We start from the raw sequence: 12,131 nt of genomic DNA on the forward strand, positions 1-12,131 counted from the left end.
CCATTGTGGGGCTGCTCGAGGGAGCTCTTGTGGGTTGGTGTGCTGGGGGAGAGCAGCCTCCATGGCTGGGCACCAACAGAGGAGCCTGCAAAAAACAGGTCAAGGTTTTGCCAGACTGCCCAGATACTGTGTTGTGCTGCTGTAATTTGTCTTTATGGTGATGCTTGCAGGAAAAAATACAACACAGTGTAAGGTGAAAGGAGCTGTGCCCCAGGAAGCTTTAATTGGATTTTCATCATCATCCTGGTGGTTTTGCATTTCAGACCAGGCACTCTGGGGTGCCTCTTGTGAGCTATCCCTTCAGCCTGAACTGAAGGGCCCTAATATGAGCTGGAGAGCACTAACCATTGGAGGGATGACTTTAAGGAGAGATGTTTCAGAAGCACAGATCTTGTGTGTGAACCACGGCCTCTCCCCAGGAGCAAATGCGAAATGTTTGTCAAGTGTGGCACAGAAATTTTTACCTTTTTTAATAGGTCTGCGCTGTAAATGAGCGATCAGCCCGCTGATAGGACACACGGACTGGGAACCACAGGAGCGATTTGGGGAAAGGCAACGTTGTCCTTTTCTCTCACAAGTGACTCTGCTAACAGAAATATCGCTCTGTCCAGAACAGCAGCTATAGCAACAGTAGGATTTCACTGGGTAGAGGTCAGAGATTATAAGCTATTTTTCACTGCTGAATTTAACATGCCATCCCCACAACTGGCTATTATTTGTGGTGTTGGAAGCCCGTTCCTGTGATTATATTTCATCTGGTGCTACAGCAGGGCTGAATAATTAAAGCTGTCAGCCAAAAAAAATGGAATATCTGTATGCCTTTGAGAACAATTTCAAAATAATTTGCTGTCCCAGTTATCTCAAGAAAATTGTTAACAGAACCTATCCACAGGACAGAGGAAAGCGTGCTTTGAGGGCATCGGTGTGTCTTTTCCACAGTGTATTGCACAGAAAATTGTCACCAGTGACAGTAATATGAAAATCCCCAGTAACTGCTGGACAATATTTCCATAGGTGTGTTGGGAGTGAAAAGCAAACACCCGTTAGCTGGGTACGAGAGCGCAAAGCCAGGGTCTGTACTCAGCCACCTCTGCTCAATGTCTGGATTTAGGAGGCAAAAGGTACCTGACACGTTCCTGTCTTCGTGGCCTGAGCCATGTCCTGGCCTGCCATGCTGCTTGCTGTGCTTTGCCAAATATTTTGGCTCAAACTGTGGCCTGTGTCCCAGCAGGGTGTGGGCGGCTGGAGGACAGACAGGTTGTGCTGTCCCTCGGGTGCCTTGCTAGCTGAGCAGAGCGCTGTGGGTACAGCTCTCCGTGGCTTGGCAGTGGTGCTGGGACTCACCAGGTTTCTATGCACCCTCAGTGAATTTGCCTGAGATTAAAGTTTGGGCTACGCCTGCTCCAGATGTGGAATCAGGAGGGAAAAACCAAAGCAGCATCCCTTTTTGTGGTGCTCTTTCTGTGCATGTTACAGCAGGTTCATGTATACTCTGAGTCCCCGTGCTGACACTAAGGTAACTCAGGTACTCAGGAACCTCTTGGCTCCCAGGTCAGCATGACCCACAGTTTGTGGGACAATTTTGGGGGATGTGAGCATGGGAGCTGGTGTTCTGCAGGCACCAATTGCTCAAAAAATGTATTGCTAACTTGCTAAATGCAGGAAAATACATTGGCGATACCTTTTGTGTAACAGTTTGGGGCTGGGAGGGGACTTGTGGGGCTTTGCTTTGCAGTACTCTCTGATGGAAATGTTTTGTGAATTCCTTTTTTTTTTTTTTTTTTCTCTGTATCTGTCTTTTTAGGTTCTCTGCACTGGAAGGGAGACACTGGTGATGTATGCTGGTATAAGTACACAATAACTCACCTCTAGCTCATGCTGAATTTAAGGATAAGCCCTACTCTTCCCCTTGTTGCTTGCAGCAAGCTGCACAAATCCTGATGGCCTTAAACACACTGACCTGGGCATTGGTGGAGCTGCTCACAGGCTGAGTTATGCGTGTTTGTACTGAGACATTTAGCTGGTCAAAGACATCGGCAACCTAGATAATATCTATGTGCAATTATGGGTCCTAATTGGGCATGTAGCTCAGCAGGACAGCTGCCATTGGCATGCACAGGTGCCCAGTGCATATTAGTCACCTGTGTGCAGCTGCAGAGCCCCGCATTCCAAGCACTGGTTTGCTAAAACTCAGCTCTCACATGGCTGTCAGTGCCGCTCCTGGGCTCGAGAAGGCTGAGACAATTCCCTCTCTATGGAAATAGCTGATGGAAGGAGTCAAATGATTTTGTTGGAGCCGGAGCTGCGTTAGGTTGCCTTTGTGCTGGAAACTTGGCTTTATCTGTGCGGAGTTGTTTGATTGCATGCTCTGAGGTTGGGGTGGCTTTCTTTGCAAGCCTGTTTGTATTTGTGCAGCACATGGAGCAGGTTAGTGTTTGTTTTTTTGTGAGGTTCCAGGGTCTGCTTTTAATAAGATTGCCTGCAAGCATTTGGATTTGCTCTTGCATATGGTAATAAACTTCTCATGTGCCTTTTTGGGGTCCCATTCCTCCAAGGAGGCACACAGCAAGCTGCTTTGCTCCCTGTTCTGGCCCAGGGCTTTATTCCACACTGCCCACACTATATGCATGGATATATGTACCTTATGGGGACAAAGGGAGGTATACATATGGAGCAAACCTCCCAGCAGGTAGGTTCAGGCATGGAAGAGAGGCTACGGCTCTTGGGGCCCTTATGTCCCATGGATGTGGCAGCAGAGCAGCAACCCAGGAGCCTCTTGCCCAAGGCTCCAGACTTCAATCTGTGTACATTTAGGTCATGACTTATGCTCTCCCATCCTTGTGTATTACTGTGCTTATTTAGCCGGTCAAACCCTTAGAGCAAAGTCCACCTCCTTCCATGCAGGTGTGGAGCACCGTGTATGCTCAGGCTCGGTGCATGCAGGTTGTGCCTTTCCTAGAGCACTGCAGCAGCTGTTGGTTGACTCCGTACCAACCCTCAGTGCACACGTGGCAGAAGCAGTCGCTGCCCATGTAATGGCAATGCTGCTCCTAGCTTCCCCCTTTCATTCTCTAGGGACATTTCCCCATCCTGGAGATCAGCCCAGCCTGCTAACTGGTACACCACTGGGAATTGCTAACTACACCTTTCGCTCTCCAAAAAAGACATCATTTACTGCTCTTTCTCTGCTTGAATCCCTTGTTCGGTACAACTGATCTTCCTCCTGGCACTGCGCTGGCGGTGGGCTTTGCATACAGCTGTAGTTACCAAGGTGTATTCGTGTCGCGTTGCTGCTCCGCGCTGCATCCCTGCGAGGGAGTCTGCTCGGACAGCAGCTGCACGGAGGGCTGGGATGAGAGATTCATCCTCCTGCGGTGGGAGTTCCTCACAATGGCAGAAAATCAAGGCAATAAATCAAGGGCATAAATATTAGTACCAAAGCATAAACCTGCAGGGCACACAGAAAAGCCACATACTGTTAAATCTCCCGTTATTTATTGCTTTATCAGAAGGGTATTATTGCACTGTAAAGGATATATACGTTCCCCGTCACAAGGAGGTAGGAACCATCCAGCAGCAGCAAATCAGGCCATAAGCTGCTGAGATACTGCTGCCCACTGGAATCTAGGAAGGATGCCTGGAGGTGGGAATTCGTGCTCCTGGTTATTTTTTTTCTCTTTCTTTTTAATTACCTAGAATAAAACAAAAACTTTAAGGCATTACAGCTAGTGTTGTTTAAGGAAGTGGGGGGGTCAGCTTTTTGGTCATAAATAGGGAGTATTTGGGAAAATAAATAACACCTGTGAAACTCACTGGGAGACCTTCAGTGTTACAGAGCTGTGTGCAGGAGGGTTGAGTATCCAGCTGTGTTTATATCTGGGCCCTGACAGGTGACTGATCTCTCAGTTCAGTGGTTAAGTCAAGAAACAAGAGATTTCTGTGGGTTAAGCTGGCCCTGAAAGAAAAGGAGGGGAAAAAGAAAGAGCCAACGATTCTCATTTGGCATCAAAAAAACTTTAATTTTTGTCATATGGCGATTAAAACTTTTTTTTCTTTGTCTTTTATCCTTCCTTAAAACAGAAATTAAGCGACATTCCAAACAGTTTGCTTTGAAACCCAGCAACAAGGCCAAAAGCCTCCATCTCGCCTGTTTTATCTGAAGGGAATAGCAAAAGGAAAACGTTCCCGTCGTGTTCCCAAGGCTAATGAGCAAAGAGGTGCTGGAGCCAAACAACGAGAATCGCAGGTACAGCAGAAACACATGAGCATTACCCCAGATTCCAGGGCCGCTTGGCTGGCAAGCCCTTTGTCCAGCTGTCCCTTTGTCCAGCTGTCCATCTGTCCATCTGTCCATCTAGTCTTGCTTTGCCCACCATCTGTCTGTGTTGGGCCAAGCAGGACTAAATGCAACTGTGAACACCGTTGCTCCTTGCCATGGGGAAAGCAGATGCATTTGCTTCGTGGTAATAGCTTACAGGAAGAAAGTGTTCTGTATTATTTCCCCCCACCGAAGTGCAGCCCGGAGAAGCCACAGCTCTTTGTGGTTTCACATAATGCAGGTGAAAGTCAGGTGTGGCTGCTAAAGAGCATGCAGTTAAGGAGTGCTTGAGGAAACTGAGCCATGGAAGTTGTTGGGGTTTTGGGGGCTTGATTTTTTTCAAACAACAAACCTTTAAATGTTGGTTAACTCCTTATAAAGTGGCTCCAAGCCAAGTCCTGCTCCTCTGGACATGAAGCTTCAGGATTCACCAAGGAATGGAAATTATTGGTATTTTTTTGGAGTCTCTTCCATGCCTTTTATTCAAAAGCGAAGGAATTAAAATAAATTGGACTCCTTTTTGTGCCTCTCCCTCCAGACAATAATATTTTTGTAATAAGAAAGAAGTTATGTATATATGGATTCAGTGCTGTTTTTCTACAAACACATCAGCCTACAGAGGCTCTGCAGTGGGCAGGGGTGACTGGCAGTTAGGCGTGGCAGCAGAAGTTCTCTCCTGAGGTTTGATTTTGGGGACAAAAATAACCACAACCAGCAACTCATGAAAAAAAAACAAAACACAACAACAACAAATTTTTCTGCTCTGTGCAGCCCCCAAAAGCTTTTTTGTTAGTCCTAGAGACAGTCCTGACCTCAAGGGGCTGTTTGGCTGCTTTTGGGACCATGCAGGGCTTGGAAAAGCTAGATTTATGCTGGGTACAGGAGTCCTGGTTTGTGCGTGGAAGAGGCTGAGCCCTGGGACAGAGCAGAACTCCAAGGAGGCATCTCTTTGGGATCTCTTGTATTCTCCCACCCCAGCAGGAACCAACCCTGTGGCTACTGGAAAAAAAATGTAAAAGATGTCATTTCTCTTTGGGAACTTACTTTGGACTCTGCCCATAAATGGAGAGGTTCTGAACCAAAGCTCTTCCCACAGGGATCCCGAGTTCAGGGTGTTTGTTTATGGCCTCGTCACGAATAAAACCACATCAGCTTTTAAAAATAGCCCCTGTGCCTTGTGAAAACAGGCAGGAAGTGATGCAGAAGGTGGGGAATGAGCCTGGAAAAGGAGCCCATTTTTTCTCTGACACGAAATATATTATTTCTCTGCCTGCCGTGAGGTTTGGAGAGGCTCCAGGACCTCTGCTTCACACCGTGCAGAGCTCAGGAGATGCAGCACCGCCAACCTGTGCAGGTGGGGTCAGCCTGGCCTGCTCAGATGCTGAGGGTTACAAATCACTGATTTCTCCTTGGCTCCACAGCCACACTTTCTCAACAGGACCAGAGGTGCTTGCTGGTGCCCGCTGTTACCACCACTGTGCCAATGTGGGCGAGACACGGCTTGCTGCATCCCAGCCTGGTGCACGTCGTGCTCACTGCCAGGAGCTGCAGGTGGTGTTCAAGCAGAAATGAGCTGCCCCTTTCTTCTTTCGGTACAGGACCAAAGCCTCTCTTGAGCCCGTGGCAGGCTAAAACATTTTGTTCTCAGTGACCCCTCTGGAGGAGGCACGGCCGAGCAGGAACCTGCCGTTTCCCTCCCCTGTCATGCAGCACCTGGGAGCCACCGGTGTTCTGTAAGCACTTTTGGGACTGAAACTACAAATAGGGCCTGGGATAGCAAGACCGCAGTCTCCTGAGGAACTGAGCAGTTGACTATAAGAATTCCTTGGCAAAGCAGTCGTTCATTTCTTGGTAGGTGTGTTTTTATGCCAGAGTCTCCCGTCAGACCCAATGCACATCTCAGGATAGCAGGGGAGCCTCCTGTCTGTACAAAAAGCCCACAAAAGGAGCTGTGGGAGGCAGCTGCTGGCTGCACCGTGCTAACAACAGCCATTGTGGGGAAAAAAAAAAATAAAAAAAATCACACCGGGTGCTTGGGCAGCCTAATTGGGTCTTCAGTATTTGTGTCACAAGCTGCAGCCAGGAGAGGCAGCAGGGCCGTTACAGCTCTTGGAGCAAGTGAGAAAGGATGAACTGCTCTGCAAGCTGCGGGTCAGCCACTGACCGGTGGCAAGGAGGGCTGTGGGCTTGGCATCCCCGAGCCCTTAAATTAAGGGCCTTGAGAAAGCTCCTGGGTGATAGTGGAGGAATGGGGCTCAGAGTGCAAGACCAGGAAGAGGAAAGGACAAACCCTGTGAAACGGCCGTGTGTAAACCCACACATCACCTTTCAGCGGCCTCCTAAGTAATGTCAGTTTTTGTAATGTCTCATTTATACCCAGCTAAATGAGCGCTGGTGCCTGCGGGGACAGCGGGGAAGATGCAGTGCTGTAGTACATGTTGTGCATGAGGGAACCGCCACGAGCTTGCATTTGCAAGATGTTTTTTGAATTGCACATTTGTCGGCATATAAATGCAGCACTGAACATCGCTGGAAATCAGCAAGCAGCTGGAGGCTCTGGACATTGACCTACAGGATGGGACTGCAAAACCTTTCACCTGTGTCCCCTGATCCAGATCTTAAAGTTCAGATCCAAATTAGAGGGAGCTGCCTGTGAAAAAAAGCCAGACACCTATTTAAGTGACAGATGAGATGTTTCAGTGCTCAGTGCCTGGGCATTAAAGTGCTGGCCCCATGCGAGAAGACGTGGTAACCGTGTGGGGTGACATCAGGAAGGCTCTGCACGTGCACAAACGTCTGAGCTCGGTGCTTCTATTCTACCACACTCACAGTTCTCCAGGGTGGGCCATTAATATTAGATGAAAGCTCATCTAATGAAAATGGCTTTTATAGTAAAGAGCATTTTGTTACCTCTGAAGAAACAGGGAGATGCAGCATGTTACACTTCATTGTTACTGGCATTTGGTTGTCCTTCAGGCAGTCATTTGATGAAAGGCAAGATATGAATCGAAAAACCTGCCTTTACTCAGCAGAGTACTCGCTCAATTAGAAAACAGAGATTTCGCCCCCTCTGATTAGGGGAAAAAGATCAGGGAATGGGCCAAGAGCAGCTGGTCACACATGGCAGAGTCATGAGATTACATTTTTCCATGGAGTAAGCTGATGCTCTGTAGAGTCATTTCTGATGAGACAACCATCAAGCTTTAATGCTGAAGCTTTTCCCTTCCCTTCCCTTCCCTTCCCTTCCCTTCCCTTCCCTTCCCTTCCCTTCCCTTCCCTTCCCTTCCCTTCCCTTCAAGTTTTAAAACCTTCCCTTCCCAAAGTTTTTTAAACCCAAAGTTTTAGAGGATTTGTATCAATCAGCCAAAAACGATTTTAAACCGATGTGGGTGTGAAGGACGGGTTCTGGAGGTGGGCCAGAGGCAGGGTGCTGCAGGGCCAAGCTGCGGCGCTCAGGTTGGGACTTCGGCAGGAGCCACCCTGTGGTGTAACACGCTGTAACTGGTGGTAGTGTAATGTACACAGCTAATTGTGGGGAGAAAACCACCTGCAAAGAGGGCTGTTGCTCGTAAATATTAAAATCAGTCAGAAATGGAACAAAAGGGCCAGCAGAGCAGGTTTCAGCAGAGCCACCCCAGCAAACACACAGTTCTTATTGGCAGGGGACACAAACTACACTGCAATGTAATACAGATGGAAAAGGGACAGGTTCGTTTTCTCTTTTCACAACAGTTTTGGGGCTTATTTCACTGTATTTTAAATAAACAGTATTTTTGTTGTTGATTCAGCTCAAAACACCAAAAGTCCTAAATTAGAGTGAACAAAGGAAGAGGAGGGTGGGCTGCAGTCTTGCTGAAACATCAGGCAAACAGACAGCAAGCAGCCTGCTTGTGTGAGCTGCAGTGTCACCGTTCATCATCGCTTCTACCCAGACTGGAACAGAGCAAAAGAAATGCTCAAGTCCTCCAAGTGTTCTTCCAATGTGAACTGCTTGTGTTTTGAGGTCAGTTACTTGCACAGCCCACATCAGGCTTGCAGTGCCGCATTTCACATCTGTGCACTGGGATGCTCAGGTACCAAAATGGAAGCGCTGCAGAGCAAATTGCTGCCTCCCTCTTTCTCAGCCCGTCCTGTTTGTTAGAATTAAGCAGCCCCGTGCTGTGCTGGTGCGCAGGGAAGGGCCACGGGGGCTGCAGAGCTCCTGGCAGCAAGGCTGGCTCCTGGCTGAGCTCTGTAGCCGCCCCCATTTTCAGGGTAAACACGCTGCTATGTGTCTCCAACAGACCATCACTTTTCATTTTCCATGCCCAGGGGTCAGATGCACAGACATGGAGCAGAGCGAGGCAGGCAGTGCTCCAAACATCAGTGTTTGAAGGGTTTCCCCTGAAAAAACACCCTCTGGGAGCTCAGGAGCGTGTCCTGCTGCCCCATCCTGGTGCAGGCAGCCTCACAATCTGCCTGTAACCGGTAGGAGGACGGAGGGGTTGGAGATTCTGGGCTCAATTCCGGCAGTGCCACCGTCACATTCCTGCAGCCCTGCGTGACGCACGTCGTGCACGAGCCACGGTGCGCCAGCCGGAGAGCGGGACTAAAAATAAAACCGTGGCGTTGCTGCTGTGCTAGGCTCCTGCTGGGATGTCTTGGTTTGTGTTATAACATCTTCAAGGCAAGTTGAAAACAGGGAAAAAAGAAAAAAAAGAAAAAAAAGAAAGGGGGAAAAAAAAAAGAGCCTTTTTGCTTTTGAGCTGAATCGAGAGGCAGCTGGTAGAAATCAGTGTCGTTTCATTCACTGGCTGCACGGCACTAAGTTCCTTTGGTACTGATGCACACACACGCTCTACGGCATGCTTAATTAAATAGAGAGTATTACGTTTGTGCTACTATTTATTTCCTGACTTCTCGTATAGAAACCAGTGTAATTTATGCTAATTAATTGATTGAGCAAATTAATTCAGCACTTCTCCACGTAAGAGGAAAGGACCGTGATGCAGCTCAGACTGAGAGAGCAGCCCAGTGCTGGCACCCCGAGCGAAGTACGGGAGGGCGCAGTGCCTAAGGTTGTGTGGGCTCTGCGGAGAAAAGGACTAAAGCAAAACAAAAAGTTTAAAAAGGGAATGTCGGGGAAAGAAAAAAGCATTAAAAAAAGCACTATTTTAAACAAGCTATCTTATGGAAGGGCATTTCAGAGCATGAGTTTTTAAGATGTTGTACTGCAGGAGATTAGAGGTGCCTTGGCTGGCAGCAGACTCCTACGCGTGCATGGAGGATGCAGTAGCAAAGCCAGGGCCGGGCGCGGCTGCATCACACTGCTGTGATGGGAGAGGTCCTGGTGCTCCTTCCCCCGGCTCTTTTTTACTTTTCCTGGAGGCAAAGAGTTATTTTTTCTTCTTCTGAGGGCTAGGGATGGCGTCGCTGTCTGCTGATGAAAGCAAGCCATCAGTGAGCAGTAATGGGAAACCAGGGATGGCATGGCAGGCAGGGGCTTGCTTTCAATGCACAAAAAAGCCCTTTTAAATTTAAATGTAGCGAGGAATTAAAAGCACATATAGGCGGGTTTTATTAGAAAGTGAAATATTTGATCTTGGCTATTAATCTGTTATAAGAATACTTTCATTTCCTGGCCATATGTACCCAGTGATAGACTTTCATAAATGAGATCGCATTAAAATGTACTTTATGTTTCTAGTGAACTCTCTTTTATTATTATGCACGTTCTATTTAGGAAAAAATTACAGAAGCAGACGAAGAGGAGTAAATTATTTTAACTCATTTATACAGGAATGAAATACTGCTCCTGCCTGAAGGCTCTGCATGGCGTGATACCGAAATGCCTGGGGAAGGGGCTGCTCCATCACGGCCGTGCTACCAGCTGGAGGAGAACTCGACGGCAGTGGCAGTAAAAGCAGACCCTGGAAGAGGCTCACGTAGCAGTGGGAGGTGAAGAGGCAAATTCCCATCATCCATACCCTCAGGGACTGAGGACAACCTAGCTATTCTCCTTGTGGTATTACTGAAGGTACGAGTGGTGGCTGGGAGCAAAGCTGCTTCTTGGTGTGCGTGGGAGAGGTGTGTAACCCAGGAGACAGTGTGGACCCCACCAGCCGTGCCTTCCCAGTTGACCCAGCTAGCACACCGCTGCAGGGGAGGTGCTTTGTGTTAAACCCCTGTAACCGTGCTCCAGAGACTGGGCAATACATTGAAAAACAATAATTAGAAAAAGCAACATGTTTCTGGATCATGTTAATGCTGCTAATAAGTAAGCCTGAGACTCCGTGAGTGTGACACTGGGAACCTGGCATGAAACCACTTTGACTGAGGGCTGGCCAGAACAACCCCGTGCTGCCAGGTGAAGGCATAAACCATGCCCAAGGGCTGATTTGGCACCACTGCTGCCAAGCTCAGCCTTCAGAAAGTTAATTAACAATTTCTTGTGTGTCTGTTTTTTAAATATGGTAGAAACTCATGAATCTCCCACTTTATAATCATTTATAGACTGCAAAGAAGTGCAGCAGCTTGTGTTTGTGAAGCCTCAGATCACTGTTTTCTAAAAAAAAACAGGCTACAAGTCTTTAGTAATGGATGAAGAAAAGTCAAAAATCCTGGCACTGAAACGAGAGCCCTATTGTCAAGGCAATCGCTGTTGCACGTGGTTTACCGTGCTTTCCTATTGGCAATGTGCTCTGCAGTGCATTTTGAGTCATTATTGTGAATTAAGCATGCTCTACTCTATATAAATATTAATTATGATCAAGAAAGATTAGGCATGGTAGATGCAAAAAATGTGATGACACTATCTCAACGAGACAGAGTGACGTAGTCTTTCATGCCACAAGGCTCTGCTAGCATGACGTTGTGACAGCCCTTTCCATGATGCTTTCTGGGATTTTTGTGCGTAACAAAGAGTGTTCAGAGCCTAGCTGAAGCCCACAAAGACAGCAAAACACTTGAGCACCTGGCAGCTTTTTTTTTTTTTTTTTTTAAATTCAGGCCAATGACACATTTGGAGACAATTAAAACCAAGGTTGAGCTTTTTATTTTTTTAATATGCCAAGAACATTAGCAGCTGGATGGGGAATGAGCCAGGAAAAAAAAAAAAAAAAAAAAAACAAGAGACAAAAATTAGCCAAACTAATCCCAAAACCAAGAAAAAGTGGGGTTAGCTGTCTTGTTCTTTTTTTTTTTTTTTTTTTTTTTCTTTTCTTTTTCCCCTCTGCAGAAAAATCTTTTCTTTGTACCAGGACTAAAATATTAGCACTGTGTTCCCTTCTCTGTTTAAACAGACCTCTTTCATTGCATCTAAGTGCCAAAAAAGTGGAATTCCTGAACAGCAGGTGAAAAGAAAACACAAGATCAAAAGCAGCTCTGGCTGCCAAGAGAACCTGCAGCACTGCTTGGGGGTGCATGAAGAAGTCACGCAGACTCCTCATGGTGTCAGAGACTTTTGGAAGGTCATCAAGGACTTTTTTTTTCAGGCATCCCACATCAAAAAGCAGCACTAGGAGACAAACTTGCAACACATCATGAGGAGCATGCTATGGAGACCCATCACCCTTATAGGAAAATCTAACTGGTTTTCCTCAGCACATCTACGGAAAGCAGCTCTTAAGAAATCTGTGATCAGAGTGGAGCCTCTGGGTAAGAAAATAAATTTAAGTGTTCATCTGGGTGAATGTTAGGCAGTGGCTAGTTTGGGTCTTAAGCCCGCCTAGGGGAACTAGGCAAGAAACGGGTCTTTCTGAGCTCATCCTCTCAGTAGAGGCAAAGGGCATTTATTTTGCTGTCCTTAAAACCACTGAGCTCCAACATTAGTTCC

At 47.2% G+C, this 12,131-nt stretch overlaps 1 long non-coding RNA gene across 3 annotated transcripts; it reads left to right on the forward strand.

Moving 5' to 3' along the window:
* The first annotated feature begins 1,010 nt into the window (after positions 1-1,010).
* LOC118174112 lies at positions 1,011-11,924 on the forward strand. 3 transcript variants are annotated; one of them, XR_004754543.1, is made up of 6 exons: positions 1,011-1,121; positions 1,805-1,844; positions 2,973-2,974; positions 4,081-4,246; positions 10,041-10,334; positions 11,791-11,924. It is a non-coding gene; the product is annotated as an uncharacterized LOC118174112 (long non-coding RNA). The 3 variants fall into 3 exon arrangements; XR_004754542.1 differs by having other exon boundaries at positions 10,041-10,322; XR_004754544.1 differs by lacking the exons at positions 10,041-10,334; positions 11,791-11,924 and adding an exon at positions 8,107-9,377.
* The last annotated feature ends 207 nt before the right edge of the window (positions 11,925-12,131 follow it).

The sequence above is a fragment of the Oxyura jamaicensis genome, chromosome 14, assembly GCF_011077185.1.
Source record: "Oxyura jamaicensis isolate SHBP4307 breed ruddy duck chromosome 14, BPBGC_Ojam_1.0, whole genome shotgun sequence".
NCBI classification, from domain to species: domain Eukaryota; kingdom Metazoa; phylum Chordata; class Aves; order Anseriformes; family Anatidae; genus Oxyura; species Oxyura jamaicensis.